Source organism: Dipodomys merriami, unplaced genomic scaffold (assembly GCF_024711535.1).
Source record: "Dipodomys merriami isolate MVZ:Mamm:240054 unplaced genomic scaffold, mDipMer1.0.p SCAF_28, whole genome shotgun sequence".
Classification (NCBI taxonomy): domain Eukaryota; kingdom Metazoa; phylum Chordata; class Mammalia; order Rodentia; family Heteromyidae; genus Dipodomys; species Dipodomys merriami.
The window spans coordinates 8,945,066-8,959,100 of record NW_027204270.1 but is presented as its reverse complement, the minus strand read 5'-3'; the positions used below and the strand labels follow the sequence as shown (position 1 = coordinate 8,959,100).

The 14,035-nt window shown below is 50.5% G+C and overlaps 1 protein-coding gene across 2 annotated transcripts in view; it reads right to left on the bottom strand.

The window, feature by feature from the left end:
* Nkain1 (sodium/potassium transporting ATPase interacting 1) overlaps positions 1-14,035 on the bottom strand; it is a 40,789-nt gene that overhangs the window by 11,407 nt on the left and 15,347 nt on the right. The gene's annotated exons all lie outside the window — the stretch shown is intronic.

Genomic DNA, 14,035 nt, shown 5'->3' with positions numbered 1-14,035 from the left:
CCGCCCCCTCCGCCCCCATGCTGCATCCAAGCCACATAACCCCGTGGCCCTGAGCTTCAGCACCTGTGGCTCCCTGGCTCCTTCCACAGCTGACCACATCAGCCACTGGGCTCCGGTGTTGCCCCAGCTCTAAAAACACACTTGACCTTCCAGCCTACTCTGGCACCTGGATGATTGTGTCACATGCCTTCCCATGACCTTCCTTTCGGCCGATCTCCCCACCCACAGCCCTGCCTCCGGCCCCAACTTACCTCCCAAGGCCCTCAGGACGCTGGTCCAGTTCCATCCCACAGTCCCAGCGCCTCAGCCTTGCCCTGGGCCCACAGCGCCTCCTCCACGCTCTCCACACCTGGCCAGACCCCGTGGGCTCACAAGTGCTGCACAGCGGCGCTAGAGTCGCTCTGGGACAGCATGGGTGCGCTGCAGAGCGCTACTGACCTCTGAGGCTCCATCCTTGCTCCCTCCCCTCTTCTTCCTGTCCTGTCCACTCCTGAACGCTCACTTTGTCACTGAAAAACCACCCCGCCTTGCTCATGTAGCTAGCTCTAGACTGTAAATGGCGCCCCTCTGCCACCACCATGCCCACTTTCTGCTCAGCCAAGGAAACCTGTGGCCTCAGTGTCACCAAATCCAGCAGACACATTCTGTGCTCAGCGTCTTGGTCTTTCTTTCGCCTCCTAGGATTACAGGCGTGAGCCACCGGCGCCTGGCTTTCCTGGTCCTTCTTGACTGCAGATGCCTCCTCCCGCCCGTGGCGCCTTTCTCTGGCTTTTATCCAGAGAGTCTGGGTTGGAACCCTGGTGCCATTGGACATGGCACAAACTTGGGCAAGTCACTAAATCCCCCAGGCCTCAGTTTCTTTGCCAACATAATGGGTGTGATTTGGCCATAGGGCTGGGCATAAGAAGAATCAGAATTGTTTAAAACTGTATTCCTCAGCAGAATTCCCTACCTCCCCCACCTCCCGACTTTACTTTTTTCCATGGCTCTGATCTTTAGCTAAAGTCCATACCTTCCTACAGCCTGGATGGCAAAGCTCCCCGGGGGTAGAGATTCCTGCTTCTCACCCACTGAGCTCTTCCCAGTATGTGGAGCACAGGTTCTAAAATCTATACCTCCTTCCCTCCTCTCCAGCCACCACCCTGGCTCTGGTGCCAGCTCATCTTCTTACAGTCCGGGCCCTGAATAGCCAAGAGCTCAGGCCCATACCTCACCCCACTTCCTGCTTGCAGGAAATGCAGGTCCCCTAAAAGCCAGGAATGGCCCACCCAGGGCAGCCCTTTTACAATTCACAATTCACTGGTGGCTCAGGGCGGACTTTTCCATCTCTTTGCCGCAGTGCTGGGAAAGGAACCCAAGGTCTTGAGCATCCAGGCACTGAGCTACGCATACCCAGTTGTTTTGTTATTGCTGAGACAAGAACTTGCGAGCCGATGGCTGACACTTGTAATCCTAGCTACTCAGGAGATCTGAGGATTGAGGTTTGAAGTCAGGCAGGACAGGAGATTCTGTGAGATTCTTATCTCCAATTAAGTGTCATCAAAAGCTGAAGTGGAGCTGTGGCTCCAGTGGTAGAGTGCTAGCCTTGAGCAAAATAGCTCAGGGATAGTACTCAAACTCTGAGTTCAAGCCCCAGAATCAGCACAAATACACACAAAGAACTCACTATGTGGCCCTAGCTTGGCAATCCATCCCAAGTGCTTGCAATCCACAGGCGTGTGCCATTACACCTAGTATGTACGTACAGTGAACTTAACATGCCCAAATGGGGCCTTTTACCAGCGTTCTGAGCTCTTATATCATCCACCCACGTGACCAGCTTCAGGGTTAGAACCTCAACCTCATCTCCCTCCTCCCAGTGGCCAGGTATTATGAACTTCTGCACAAAAGTCCCATGGGGCCACTTTTCTCCCATGTTTCCCCTCACCTGGCACTACCAACTCCCCTCCCCTAGCCTTCTCAGACTATCAGCGCCCCCCCCTCCTGTGCAGCCTGAAGCCCCAGACTCCTCTGCTGCCCCTCCCCCGCTCAGCTCCCAGCCCCCACCCCTGATTATTTATTTATCGGGTAGTTGCCAGCAGAGGGGGATGCAGTTGCCATGGGAACCTTCAGCCCCGAGTCAGGGCTGCCTCTGTTCTCAGTAGGATGTGCTTGTCTAGACGCCAACCCCAGGAGCCTAACCCCAGGTGGGGGGTGAGGATGAATTATGCAGATGGGACCCACCTCAGCCCCAGGAAGCTGGTGAGGGGCGAGGGCAGGGAGGGGGCCGGGCTCAAGGCCACGGAGCCCATCAGAAGCCTCTGGCACCCAAGCCCTCAACAGCCAATTCTGCAAGTCAACTACTTCCTGGGCCAATTTTCTAGCTCTGTCTCTGTAAGTCTTAGACACAATCTAAGTCTGGTCATCTGGGGAAAGACAGAGAGGTGCCCAGAAGTTTCTGGAGGGAGGCTTAGTCCAACCCAGGTCTAGGTCTTAATAATTTTGGTTGGCTGCGGTGGGGGGGGGGTAAGAGGCTCACGTGGGGCCCCACACAACCTCTGGGTCTTGGTTTCCTTATTGTTTCCAGTATCCTCAAGATTTATACAGTCCACAAACAGCTCTAAATCAGCCCATGTTTGGCATCTGTCTTAAAGTATCCTAAAGATTTATGCAGTCCACATACAGCTCTACATCAGCCTACGTTTGGCACCTGATTGGTGCTCAGGACATGGCCACAGCCTTCACTGTACCCTCAAACTCAAGTCCCTCCCCCGGCCACTTTCCTAGTAGATTTCTGAGGCAGCTGAAAAAATGAATCTCAACTGAGCCCCTCATGCGTGAAATGAGGGGCTGGGCTGAAGCCGGCAGCAGGCTGGTGGAAGAAGCCCTGGAGATCTGCTGGCCCAGCCCTCATTAGGGACAGGCACAGTGACAGCAGGGAGGGACAGCCCTTTCAAAACCCACTCCACTAAGGGAAGGGCCCCTCAGGCCTAAGCTGGTCCCCACCTGGGGCTGGAGCCATGTATGCACCAGCTGAAAGAAACAGTGAAACAGAGCCTCATGGGAAGAGGCACAGAGGGGTGCGCGCGCGCGCGTGTGTGTGTGTGTGTGTGTGTGTGTGTGTGTGTGTGTGTGTGTGTGTGTGTGTGTGTGTGTGTGTGTGTGTGTGTGTGTGTGTGTGTGTGTGTGTGTGTGTGTGTGTGTGTGTGTGTGGTGGGTAGGGGTGTCTTTGGCAGGGGAAGTGGAAGATGGCTGGAAGGGACTCAATCCATTGAACAGAGACTTCTTGGCTCCTCCTCTATGCCAGGCCCTGGGCTAGATACCAAGCGTGTGGCCTGACTTAGCGCAAGCTCAGAGCAGATGAAGCTGGCCTCATGTGTCTCGTGACAGCGGGGGGCCTCCTCTATCCAGCCATGCCTGCCTATCTCCCCAGCACCCCTCTCTCTCTTCCAGAGCCTCTGTGTCCCAGGATAGTGGCCAATGGCCAGAGGGATCACTGTCAAACAAAGAAAGCTGAAGATTAATCCAACTCTATTGTTAAGCAAGGAAGGAAAAAAAGACTCCAAAGGTGTAGGAACTAACTGCAAAATCAAGAGCCAGAGAAAGATGACATTGTGACGAGAAATTATCCCTCCAGGAGAGACTCCTACATATACACACTTCTGTAATTTTAAAGATTGTTATTACTATTATGAATTTTTTTATTTTTGCTGGTCCTGAGGCTTGAACTCAGGGCCTGGGTGCTGTCCTTGAGCCTCTTTGTGCTCAATGCTAGTGTTTTAACACTTAAGCTACAGCACCATGTCCGTTCTTTGAGTGGTTAAATGGAGATAAGAGTCTCAGGGGACTTTTCTGCCTGGGCCAGCTTTGAATCGAGATCCTTAGATCTCAACTTCCTGAGCAGCGAGGATTACAAGCGTGAACCACTGGTGCTCAGCTAATTTCTGTAATTTTTTTTTTTTGGGGGGGATCAATCATGGGGCTGAACTCTAGGCCTGGGCTCTGTCCCTCAGCTCTTCAGCTCAAGGCTAGCGCTCTACCACTTGAGCCACAGTGCCACTTCTGGCTTTTTTCTGCTTATGTGGTGCTAAGGAATTAAACCCAGGGCCTCATTCATGTGAGGCAAGCACTCTACCACTGAGCCACCTTCCCAGCTCCTAATTTCTGTAATTTTACAACGAAGTTGAGCTGCGGACACAGCTAAGGGGTAGACTGCCTGATTAGCACGTGTAAGGCCCTAAATTCAAACCTCAGTACCACCAAAAAAAAAAAAAAAAAAAAAGATGAAGAAGAGGAAGAGAAGGAAGAACAGGAGAAGGGGGAGAAAGCCAGGTGCAGCGGCTCAAACCTGTAAATGTATGCTATTTGGGAGGTAGAGATGGAAGGCAGAGATCAAGACTAAGGTTTAAGGCCAGTCCAGAAATAAAAGCTTGTGAAATTCTATCTCAAGCAATAGTTGCGTGCTGTCAAACCAGCAATGAAGGAACACAAAAACTGGGAGATTCAAGCCCATGCTAATCTAGGCACATAAAACAAAAATCTCACTAAAAAATAACACAAAGCTGGGCATTGGTGACTTATGCCTGTAATCCTAGATACTCAGGATGCTGAGATCTGAGGATCACAGTTCAAAGCCAGCCTGGGCAGGAAAGTCTGTGGAAGTAGAACTCAAGAACTACATAGATCCTACCTTGAAACAACAAAACAACTGGGCATGGAAGTGTACATCTATAATCCCAGCTATAGGAGAGGCAAGGGTAGAAGGATTACATGTCTAATCCTAGCTACTCGAAGAGCATAAAAAGGAGGACTGCAGTCCAAAGCCAGTCCCAGGCAAAACTCAAGACCCTACCTGACAATCAAAGCAAAAAGGACTGGAGGTGTAGCTCAAGTGGTAGAGAGCTAGAGAGCTGGTTAGCTAATACAAGGCTTTGAGTTTAAACCACAATATCACAAAATAAACAACAAAGAAAACCACTAGAGCATCAGTAGGCCTCTCTAGTGACCCCAGGCAAGACTCTTCCTTGGGACCTGTCTTTTCTTTTCTTTCTTTCTCTTCTTTCCTTCTCTTCCTTCCTTCCTTTCCTTTTTGGTCATGGGGCTTGAACCCTGGGCCTGGGCACTGTCCCTTAGCTCTTCAGCTCAAGGCTAGTGCTCTACCACTTAAGCCACAGCGCCACTTCCAGTTTTCTGGTGGTTTATTGAAGATAAGAGTTTCATGGACTTTCTTGTCTGGCTGGCTTTGAACTGAGATCCTCAGATCTCAGTCTTCTGAGTGGTTAGGATTACAGGGGTGAGCCAACAGTGCCCAGTTTTTCTTTTTTTCTTTTATCAGTCCTGGGGCTCTAACTCTAGGCCTGGTGCTGGCCCTAAGTTCCTTTATTTTTTTTCAAGTCTAGCACTCTACCACTTGAGCCACAACACCACATCTGGCTTTACCTGTGATTAACTGAAGAGTCTCATAGACTTTCTTGCCTTGGCTGGCTTTGAACCGTGATCCTCAGATCTCAGCTTCCTGAATAGCTAAGATTATAGAATTGAGCCACTGGTGCCTGGTGGACCTGTTTTCCTCTGCACAATGGAGATCTCTTAGCTCTACTTCCACTTGTCTGCAGGGTGTGGTATTGGTGAGGCCTTTTTAAGTGGGCGCGGGGCTGGGGGAGGGAGCCTGGTCCTAGGGCCCTAAGAGCTCTGCCTTGGGTTTGGCGGTCCTGTTTCCCCAGGGGGCTAGCCCTGCCTGTTCCCAAGTTCCACCTGCTCCTCACAGCCCTGGCACAGTGGCTCTGATCTGTGGCAGTCAACAAGTCTGAAGTTGCCTGGTCAGGAGGGAGCAGAGCCGGGATGGGGAACCTGGTTTTTCTTTTTGTCTGTCGTGGAGCTTGAACCCTGGGCCTGGGCACTTGACCCTAAGCTCTTGGCGAGTGCTCTACCACTTGTGCCACAGTGCTACTTCCAGTTTTCTGGTGGTTTATTGGAAATAAGAGTCTCATGGACTTTCCTGTCTGGGCGGGCTTTGAACTGTGATCCTCAGATCTCAGCCTCCTGAGTAGCTAGGATGACAGGTGTGAGCTACTGGTACCTGGCTGGATCCTGGCTTCTTTACCCACTTGTGTCCCCTGCTAGAGAAGTGGAAGGGACAGTGCAGGGGCAGAGCCTGCTCAGGATGGCTCCAGCTCCCAGAGGACAGCCACACATGCTGGGACTAACATTTATTTATTCATCTCTCCCTGCCAGATGCAGTTCTAAGCAGGTGGCATCAATTCACGCATCTACTCTACAGATGTTTCTGCATCCTTTGTGATTTAGGTCCTGAGAACTCCCTGTGAGAACCATGGACCCAGCCCAGAGAGCATGCAGGAGGAAGACACATCCTTCCCATGGCAAATGACATAAACCAACACTCCTGAGGCTGACAACTCTTTCCTTACTGAGAACCTGCGGCATCTATTTCCACACTCCTGCCACATCTCAATCCTACTGCTGTGTACACATATGGAAATGGAGGCCCAGAGAGCAAGGGGACACAGAAGCACTAAGACTCCAACACCAGTCTGTTTGAGCCAAGCCCCGGAACTCTCTCTGAGTCTGTTAGCATGGTCTGGAGTTTGGGGATCTCACCCTCAGCAGCCCTCCTGAGGCAGGGGGTGTGGGGTGGCATCTTCTACTCCAGCCAAGCAACCTCCCTCTCCCTCAGGACAAATCCTTGAGCCCTCAAGCCCCAGACCACCATCTGTCTGTCCTCACGCCCTCCTGCTGTGGCCCAGCCCGCTGCTGCAGTGAGGCCTGGGGGGAGCCAGGGAGCAGCTGGTCACCACCTTCCGCGTAATTAGCCCTCAGAGACCAGCTTGGAGCTGCAAGGAAGTCCAGGGCTGTCTCAGCAGGCTGATCTGGCCAGCGCCGGTCCTGTCAGGAGGCAGGGGCCTGGCCTCCATCTCCATGGCAACCCCATCCCTTCATCTCAGTGACCACTGACCCGTCCACACCCCCTCCCCAGCAGGGGGCTCCGCAGACCCTTTCAGGGCAGAACTGTCTCCCTACACCTCGATGCTGGCAGCTCCATTAGAACACGGGTGCCTGGGAGTGATCCAATTAACATACATCTACATTAATTTGCATAAAGTCTGGGCCCAGCGGCCCAGGGTGGGGCCAACCAGGGGGAAGTCTAGCAAAAATCAGAAGTCCTTTCATCCCCCTGGACCTGTTTCCTCATTAGCCATCTGGTCCAAATTCACAATGGCCACAAGAGGAGGCAGGGGGAAAGGGTCTTGAGGCCAGTGACTGATTCAGTTTCCTCCTCTGGAGATGGAGACAGGACTCTTCCAAGCCCAGGCCTCACCAATCTCCCCTATGAGCTCTCTCCCACCTCTGGAGCTCCTTGCTTTCTTCCTGTGAGCAAGCCCCTCTCACTGGCCCAGGAAGATCCTCAGCGAAGTCAGCGCAAGGATCTGAGCCCACACCTCCTGGCCTTTTTCCTCCTTCATTTCTGGGTTCTGGGCACACATGACCTCCTAAGGGCTTTGTCCCTGAGCTGATGTGTCCCTAGATGAGCAGGAGGCATGTGGCTCTGGCTCCAGCACCCCCTACTGTAGACAGCCAAGGAGGTGGTATAAGAGGGAGTTCTGGAGTCACACCATTCTGGTCTAGGTTTGTGCCCTGCTACTTCATAGCTGTTTGAGCTTGGATTCATTTTCCATGTAAGCCCCAGCCTTCCCATCTGTAAGATGGGGGATAAGGACTCTCTGACCCTTTCCTGGAGTGGCAAGATTTAAAGGGGATAAGCGCTGGCTGTCATTGACATGGTAAAGAGGAAAACCCTAGAACCAGCTGGAGGGCTGAGATAGGAAGAGATGTTTTAGATTGGCTTTGAGCTGAATACAATAGTAACTAGAAAGACCCGCTGTCCTTCAGAAGGGGACAGAGTAAAGTGTGGTGAGTGCACCTGCAGGTACACACGCAGACATTCCAGGGGGCTGTGGAAAGAAGGCGGAGCGACACCATCTGAAAAGGCAGGCTGTACAGTGAGGAGTAGGAAGAAGAATAATTAGAGGAGGAGAAGGAAAAAGATGAAGGAGTCAATGAGGGAGGGAGGGAAGGAAAGAAGGAGGGAGGTAGAAAGGAAAGACCGAAGGAAAAGAAAAGTTATCAAACTGTCAAGTTGCCCAACCCAGTGGCTCATGCATATAATTCTAGCTACTCAGGAGGCTGAGATTTGAGAATTGCAGTTTGAAGCCAGTCTGGGCAGGGATATCCATGAGATTCTTATCACCAATTAGCCAAAAGTGGCACCGTGGCTCAAAGAGCTAACCTTGAGCAAAAGAGCTCAGGGTCAGCTCCCAGCCTGAGTTCAAGCCCCATGACCCACCCACCCACCAACCAACAAATAAACAAACAAAAAACCTGTTAAGTCATTAACTCTGGGGAGAAGAATTTAGAAGGGTTGACCAGATATATTTCTGTAAGGTTTGTACCTCAAGGAGTAATATTTTACAAGACAACAAAATAAAGGCATTAAAAATGGCTGCTAGGGGAGCAGTGAGCTGTTCCTGTCTGCTTGGGTCTAACTGGTTTCTTGGAGTGAATCATTTTTAGGGACAAACCCCATAAAGATCTGGGCAAGGTGGGAACTGTCGCTGGATAGTTTGGAATGGTCCTGGATGGAGGCAGTGAGGAAAGGAAGGAAGGAAGGACGGAAGGAAGGAAGGAAGGAAGGAAGGAAAGAAGGAAGGAAGGAAGGAAGGAAGGAAGGGTGGGAGGGTGGAAGGGTGGGAGGGAGGGATAGAGGTAGACCTCAGGTCCTGGGCTTTATCTGTTGGCCTTGAGAAGGAGGGAAGGTGAGAGCAGACAGCCCTGGGAACTAATGCTCAGGAGAAGGCTGAGCTGGAGGTGGACGTGATACAGAAACACTGAGGCCTTTCTTGGCAAGCTGAGAGCAGACCCCAGAATCCTCCATGCCCAGGTCCTACTCTCCCAGTACACTCTGAGTGTTCTGCCCTTTGCGTTGAAGATAGCTGCAGGGAACATAGCCAAAGCAGGGAAAAAGCACGAACAAGGAGATGCGGAGACAAATGAACATTCGGACAATTAAAATGATGATTAACCAGATTCTCCAACTAAATATAGGGAGTACCAGTATATAATTAAGCAAAAAGGAAAAACAAAAAACAAACAAAAACTACTTGTGGCAGAAAGCACCTGAATGGAGTGGGCACTTTGGCAGAGAATTCATTACAGAGAGTTCAGAATTTCAGAAAGATGAAGGCGGGTGGGAAAGACCAGACTGAAAACAATCAGGTTATTCCTTTCCTTTCCATAGGCAGAAAAATGGAGACTTAACGAGGCTTAAACGCTTGCTGAAATTCACATCGAGTAACCGATGGAAGTTAGATCTAAGCAAAACCCACCTCAGCCATCATGGGTGACACACACTGATCCATTCATATTGCTAAGATACCAGTATTTTCAAACTAATCGACAGATTCAATGCAATCTCTACCAAAATTCCAACCATCTGAGCCAGATCCTGGTGACTCCTATCTGTAACCCTAGCTATTCACAAGGCTAAGATCTGAGGACAGCAGTTCAAAGCCAGCTAGGGCAGGGAAAGTCCATGAGACTCTTACCTCCGAATAACCAGCAAAGGCTGAAGTAGAACAGTGGCTCAACTGCTACAATACGAGCCTTGAGTGAAAAAGCTAAGGGACAGCGTCCATGCCCCGAGTCAAGCCCCAGGAGTGGCAAACACACACACAAAAGAAATTGCAACCACCTCCTTTTTGTTGGTCTTATGATTTGGATTCAGGCACTTGAAACACACCCTGGCAATCTTTTTTTCTTTTTGCATAAATGGATATGCTTGTCTTAAAATTTATATAGAAGATCTGGGCGTTGGTGGCTCACTCCCGTAATCCTAGCTACTCAGGAGGCTGAGATCTGAGGATCGGGGCTCAAAGCCAGCCCAGGAAGCAAAGTTTGTGAGACTCTTATCTCCAATTGACCACCAGAAAAACTGGAAGTGGCACTGTGGCTCAAGTGGTAGAGCACTCACCTTGAGCTGAAGAGCTGAGGGACAGTGCCCAGGCCCAGAGTTCAAGCCCCACGACTGACAAAAACAAAACAAAACAAAAATTTATATGGAAGGAATTCAAGGAAGGAGCACAAGTAGTAAATAACTCTGGAAAAGAAGAAAGTTGGGCCAGGTACTGGTGGCTCATGCGTGTAATCCTAGCTACTCAGGAAACTGGTATCTGAGGACTGAAGTTTTAAGCCAGCCCAGGCAGGAAAACCCATGAGATTCTTATAATCAACTAACCACCAGAAAACCGGAAGTGATGCTGTGGCTCAAAGTGGTAGAGCACTTGAGTGAAAAAGCTCAGGGATAGCATGTAGTCCCTAAGTTCTAGCCATACAACTGACAAGAGAGAAAGAGAGAAAGAGAGAGAGAGAGAGAGAGAGAGAGAGAGAGAGAGAGAGAGAGAGAGAGAGAGAGAGAGAAGAAAGTTAGTTGGAGGATATGCTTTCTGACTTCAAGACAATGAGAAAGAGCATAGTATGGGTATAATGTTAGACACAGATCCACAAATAAAAAATAAACCCCTATGTTTGTGGTCAATTGGTTTTCAAGAAGGATGCCAAGCACAGTTTTCTTAACCAAGTAGTATCAAGACAACTGAGTATCCATACGCAAAAGAATGAAGCTAGGTCCCACTTTCTACCATCTACAAAAAGTTTCTCGAAATAGAGCAAAAACCTAAATCTAAGAGTAATAACTGGCATTCACACTTGTAATTCCAACACTTGGGAGGCAGAGGCAGGAAGATCATGAGTGCAAGGCTATCCCAGGACACATAACAGAGACTTGGTCTCAGAAAACAACAACAGACAAGAGAGGCAGGGCCCGTCAGCCCAGCTGCTTAGGCAAGCACTCTACCACTGCAGCCACAGCCACAGCTCTGTTGGGGCTGGAAATGTGGCTTTGCGGTAGAGTGCTCACCTAGCATGCATAAAGCCCTGGGTTCAACTCCTCAATACCACAGAAACAGAAAAAGCTGGAAGTGGCTCTGTAGCTCAAGTGGTAGAGAGCTAGCTTTGAGCAAAAGAAGCTCAGAGAAGGCACCCAGGCCCTAAGTTCAAGCCCCAGGACTGGGGGGGGGGAGGGGGGGGTAGAAGGGAGAGTCTTTTAGACTCTCCTGCCCAAGCTGGCTTTGAACCATGATCCTCAGATTTCAGTCTCCTAAATTGCTAGGATTATAGGCTTGAACCATGGGCACCCAGCTAGAAATCTAAATTTTTAACGAATTCTCTCAGCAACTCTAATGCAGGCTGGAGTTTGTGAACTTTGGCCTTAGACTGCATCGGGAGCAGAGTGAGACACCACGGCAGGTTTTGAGCAGAGGGAGCCGGGTCAGTGGTGCATTGTATTAAAACCACAGATGCTGAGGATGGGTCCAGGGCAGCATGATAAGGGGCGGTGGCAGGCTGCCTGCCAGGACCTTCACCTCCAGCTGGACAGCCTGTTTCAGACTTCAGAACAATGTAGCTTCCCGTGTGAGGGAGGGGCCCTGGCCATGAGGATGTCAGAGGTCATGATGGGCAGAGGGCCTGTTGTCACAGTAACCACCTGTCGCTTGGAAATAGGGGGGAAGGTCCCACAGAGAGGTCACTGATGGGGAGCTGGTTGTCAAGGCAACCTCCAGTCAGGTGGGGCAGGGAAAGAGAAGGCTGGTTGTCCCAGGGAGCCCATTTACCCTAAAGCCCTAAATGCCTCCTCTGACTCCATCAAATCCATTCCCTCACCTGTAACTTTGGGCCCCACGTGGCACACTGCTCTCTTCTCCACCAGGAAGCCACACCCACCGGGTCCCAGCAGAGACCTGGAGGGCTGTCTTCATGGTCACAGCTCTAGGAACCACCGTGACTCCCGTCAAAAGGCCAGAACCTCCCATCTGCCAGGCCCTCTCCTCTCTTTCGGCAAGGTGGCTTGGGAGGCAGCCACCTGTCTGGGGTGGGTAACTCACACCTGTGGCAGGGCTAATCACTGCTCTCAGCAGGCCCAGGGCAAGAGGAAGAGGAGCAGGGGGTGGGTCAGGGAGGATCGGGGAGAATGACAAAAGGGGTGACACTGATCAGGATGCATTAGTCATAAACTGCTTTGTTGAATGGTAACTGCATTGTACAACTACTCAATGGTAATGAAAATATAAGTTAAAAAAAAAAAAAAAAGAAGCCGGGCACTGGTGGCTCACGCCTACCATCTTAGCTACTCAGGAGGCTGAAATCTGAGGATTGTGGTTCAAAACCAGCCTGAGCAGGAAAGTCAGTGAGACTCTTATGTCCAAATAACCACACACAGAGATACAAAAATCCAGAAGTGGAGGTGTGGCTCAAGTCGTAGAGGGCTAGCTTTGAGCAAAAAAGCTCAATAACAGTGCCCAAGTCCTGAGTTCAAGCCCTAGGACTGTCACCAAAAAAAAAAAAAAAAGTAACAGGAGACATGGTATGTTTAACTACTGCACAGTCTTCCAGAGACCTTCAACAAAGCAGTTCAGGACAAGTAGGGCCCATTTGTTGTCTTGCCTGGCTTGAACCCACAATCCTCCCTTTCTCTTCTTCTTAGTATCTGGGATGACAGGCTAGAGCCACCATGCCTGGACTTCAGCTCTGGGTCTTTGCCCTGCTCTTTGGAGGAGTAGGTATGTCAACTCCTGGTGGCTATTTCTAGCTTGTAGAACACCTTGTGGGAAAGAGCAACGGTTCTGTGGTCAGAAATATTCCTAAGGGGGGCTGGGAATGTGGCTTAGTGGTAGAGTGCTTGTCTAGCATGCATGAAGTCCTGGGTTTGATTCCTCGGTACCACACACACAGAAAAAACTGGAAATGGCGCTGTGGCTTAAGTGGTAGAGCGCTAGCCTTGAGCAAAAGAAGCTCAGGGACAGGGCCCAGGCCCTGAGTTCAAGCCCCAGAACTGCAGGCTCATGCCTGGAATCCTAGCTATGCAGGAGGCTGAGATCTAAGGATCACGGTTCAAAGCCAGCCTACTCAGCAAAGTCCCTGGGACTCTTATCTCCAATTAGCCACCAGAAAATCGGAAATGGCGTTGTGGCTCAACTGGTAGAGCACTTGCCTTGAGCTGAAGAGCTCAGGGACAGTGCTCAGGCCCAAAGTTCAAGCCCCATGACCGAAAGGGGTAAAAATGTTCCTATTGACTGCTGATACTGATCACTGTCATATTTTGCTTGTTTTGAGATAGGGTCTCACTATATGGTCCCAGCTGGCCTTAAAAATCATGTTCTTCCTGACTCAGCATCTGGAGTGCTGAGATTACAAGTGTATACATACCATCATCCTTGGCTTGGTTGCTGTTCCTATTAATCATCTAGGCAACGGAGTCCTTGCCTGGTAAATAGCTTCCTCTGGGTAATGCATACTTCCTACCATCCTTCTTGCTAGCCAGCAGGAGCTTTATTCTCTTTCCTAGATTTTTTTTCTTATTTCTTTTTTGGTTGTTAGTTGTTAGTGGGGCTTGAACTCAGGGCCTGGACGCTGTCCCTGAGCCTCTTTGTGCTCAAGGATAGCACTCCACCACTTGAGCCACAGTGCCACTTCTGACTTTTGAGTATTTATTTGGAGATAAGAGTCTTGTGGGGACTTTTCTTCCCAGGGTTGGCTTTGAACTGCGATCCTCAGATCTCAGCCTCCAGAGTAGCTAGCATTATAAGCGTGAGCCACTGGTGCCCGGCTTGTTTCCTAGTTTTCCTGCAATGGCTCCCCTGGTCCTTGGCAGGGCATGACCAGGTCTTCTCTAATTCAGCATGTGGAGCTCAGCATGCAAGGCACAGTCCTCTTCCCCAGCTTACTCCAGTGCTTCTAGAGCGAGGTCCTTACCCACTGCCAAGGGTGCTCCTACCCCTGTGGGTGAGCTGGAACAGAGTGGCTGCTGGGGCTACAGGGAATCCCAGGGCTGCCCCAAGCCCCAGCCACCCTCCACCCCTCCCACCCAGAGCTGATAATAGGAGTGGCTCTAATTATACTCTAATTGCTTTCTTCCAGGCAGTTTCTC